A 3,839-nucleotide genomic window follows, 5' to 3' on the forward strand; every position below is an offset into this window, starting at 1 on the left:
CATATAGATATTCCGGCTCCTTCTGGATCCGCATTCCGTACCGTATTTTCCTTCAAAATGAAGACTAGAGAAGCAAACGGTGGCGTACTTCTATTACGCCCCAGACATGTTAGTAATTGACTCAAAATATATTATTTTACTAAGAGGCAAAATATACACAACCAAAAATTAAGTCTTTATGCCAAAATTTTGTATATACATGTCTATATCAAAAAGGGTCCTTACAGTATGTATGTCATATGTATGTATGTATATACATGCATGTATGTATGCATGCACATTGTATGCATGCATGCATGCATGCATGCATGTATGTATGTATGTATGTATGTAAGCAATCCCGGCGAACGAAAACGGGGATGGACAAAAAACGGCAATTAAAAAACTTTTTTAATAATAACTATTTTCAAGCTACTCGGTACATGGTACTTGGTGCACTGTACTTGGTACATGGTAAGTGGTACATGGTACTTGGTACATGGTACTTGGTACATGATAATTGGTACATGGTCCATATAGTAATTGGTACATGGTACATGATAATTGGTACATGGTCCATATAGTAATTGGTACATGGTACATGATAATTGGTACATGGTCTATAGTAATTGGTACATGGTCCATAGTAATTGGTACATGGTACATAATAATTGGTACATAGTCCATAGTAATTGGTACATGGTACTTGATAATTGGTACATGGTACTTGATACTTAGTACATGGTACTTGGTACTAGATTCGGTGCTTGGTACTTGATTTAGTATCAGGCTCCATAATGAAACTTCGAACTCGCAATTGATACATGATATATGGTATCAATTGGTCGGTCTAACTTTGGGGTACCTTAAGCAATAAACATGGGAACAAAGAAAGCTTTTTAGTGTTAGACTTGGTACTTAAGTTGGGTATCATGTTGAAACCTCGTACTTGCAAATGGTTACATGGTACAGGTACGTGATACATAAATTGGTACTTTGAAATCACGTGCTTTGAAACTTCATGGTTCGGATCTTTAAGCTTGAATGTTAGCTTGAGTTGATACGTATCGTACAATCAGGGACCCCTGCAAAAAATATGAAAATCAAAAGCTTGTTAATATTAGAGCCTAACATAGAAAAACACTCACTCGAACTGCGATAAAGTTTTTGATTTGTCTCTATCTAGCTTTCCAAGAGCTTTTGAGAAATTGGTGATGCTTGCCAATCTTTTGCTTCTTTTGATGTGTTACATTGTGGACTTGCCTCTTTTCTTGTTTAGGATTTGTTTTGTTTTAAAACATACAGATAAATAAATAACATTCTAGCTTCTCGCACATACTTAGGCTAATTAACTTACCGACAAATAATTAATTGTTTGAATTCAGCGATGCAACGAGAACATATGTCAATATATATCATCAACAAATATATGTACATGTGTCTACAGTGTGTGGTGATCAATCCTCTCATATACAAAACAGATCACTAAGTATCACTACGTGAGCCATCACTACATGAGTCGTTACTATCAGACTCGGAATCATCATCAACATCAGCACTACCACCACCCGTGCCCCCAACCACAACACCACCATCACCACCGCCACCACCCGTGTCCTCACCTGGGATCACGCCGCCGCCACTACCCGCCTCAGACTCTCGTCGTCGCCCCTCGGCCTCCTGTCGAGCCACCTCTGTCATGTCCTCCTCACCATGTTGCTCCTGCATTACTTAGTGAAATCAAATAAGAATATATTACAATTAATATGAAAATAAACCACAAAATAAATCAGTGATACCCACAAGTGCAATAGGCATGTCCGAAAGTGTCACCTGCAAAGCACGGTACCCGTAGTATGTAGCATACTCCATCTCCTGCACCGCCGTAGGTGCATGACCATAGTCTTTGCTCTGCATCAAGACATAACCAAAGACATTGATTTCTTCATGTGAAAGTTAAAATTAGAACGATTTATACTCACAAATGTGGCCACAAATCCATCTCGACCCATCCGGCCTAGTCTAGATGTGTGACCAACTTGCAGTCTCTTTTGTGCTGCCGTCTATGTAAATTTCATTAAACAAAATGACATAGATTAGAGAATATTTAGAATCAATCTATCAAAGTTTAAATTAATTCTAATATACATTAGCAAAGGCACGCACCTTCTGCTGAGGAAAAGTGATGCGTAGGCGTCTCTCCTTGCAGAAGTATTGCCATGTCTCCATGCACATATCAGCCCTCCTCTTGTTTGTCTCCACCATACAGTAGCATCTGTTTATTTTTCATATTGCATACCATAGAACTTGTTAGATTTCAATGTTTTCTTTCATGCATTGCTTTTTTCTTCTCGATCATTTGATTAATGACTTGTGTTTTTATGGTACTTGAAAATCAGATTCGGACCAATCAGAGGGTACACCACCACCTCCTACTCGTGGTGATTGGGGTGCACAGAGTTCCAATATTGCACATGAACCCATTTATGATGATTTCTACTACGACGAGTCTATTATATGCTGGTGCGCTCGTTGTCGTGGCACATATCGAAGGCCACGACGGGAGTGCTTTTCACATGAGATGACTCATGGTACTTTTGAGATGACTCATGGTACTTTTGAGCGAGCACCGAGGGACGACATCAACCTATGGTATGTGACTGTTCTCCCTTAGTTTTATTATTGGTTATTTTATAAATCAAAGACTCATATATAATGTAGCCATATCATATATGTAGGTATATTCACTTGATGAGGATGACTTCACTATCAGTGGTGCACATGTCCCTCACACACAGCACGGACAGGTCACTTGTCAGCTACAGCTCAAGGTTTCTTGACATCCTCTACCTCCTGCTTTGGAGAGGCCGAGACGGGTGGAGATCATCCTTTGCCTAGTTGTTTGCATTCTCTAGTATAGACGTATGATCGCAGACGATACGGAGGATGGCAGAGAGGATCACTTCCTTTAGATGGAGTGGTTTTCAGCTTTTGGGGCAGTCGCTACATGATTGCTCCATCTACCATTAGTGGAGCAGGACGAGGCCTCTTTATTGCACAGGATTTACATGTGCCCCCTCGTTCAAAGGTCACCCTTATGTCTTTCTGTGGACCTATATATAGATGGGGTCCATGGCATCAGCTTACTCGCTACATTCAGAGCATGAGTACTTATGGATTATGTCTCAATGTAGCCTCTCTTTCTGATAGAGGGATCACACATGTAGAAGGACAAAGACTCTATGTTGATGGAAGACCTTACTCTCAAGGAAACATAGCAGGTCTAATCAATAGTAGTCGAGGGATGAGTTCAAGAACCAATTGCACGTTTGTGGAGTGTGAGAATAGTCATGAACCACAACATATGAGCAGGGATGTAGAAAGATACATAGTTGTCAATGCTATTAGATCATTATGTGCTGGTGATGAATTGCTAGTCAATTATGGATGGCGTAGACCTCCACGAGCATCCTTACTAGATGAGGATTGAGAGCTTCATTGTATACATTTCCTAATGTTATTGGACCTCTTGTACCCTAATTCTATATTTTAATTTGCACCACATTCTCTACTGTCTCTATTTTAATTTGATAATCATTTTTTATTGTCTGTAACTGTTTTGTATCTATCTTTTCTTTTATATAGAAGCATGCTATTGATATTGCCTTCAAATATGTAGATTCTGAATTGTGACACAATATCACAAATCAACGTTCACATGACGCATCTCACATGTCAATAGAGTGTATGAGGATCCTACGCAGGAGTGATCCTAATGCGTATGCAAGACTAAAAAAACAATATTCTCAGGACTTCAATAATGTGCGGGACCATATCTTTGATGATTGACGATGGCATGT

At 39.4% G+C, this 3,839-nt stretch overlaps 1 pseudogene; it reads left to right on the forward strand.

Moving 5' to 3' along the window:
• Positions 1-2,588: 2,588 nt before the first annotated feature.
• LOC147630292 (uncharacterized) lies at positions 2,589-3,469 on the forward strand (annotated as a pseudogene).
• Positions 3,470-3,839: the final 370 nt, after the last annotated feature.

This window comes from Cibotium barometz, chromosome 16 (genome assembly GCF_041138505.1).
Source record: "Cibotium barometz isolate CiBa-2024 chromosome 16, ASM4113850v1, whole genome shotgun sequence".
In the NCBI taxonomy this organism is placed as follows: Eukaryota; Viridiplantae; Streptophyta; class Polypodiopsida; order Cyatheales; family Cibotiaceae; genus Cibotium; species Cibotium barometz.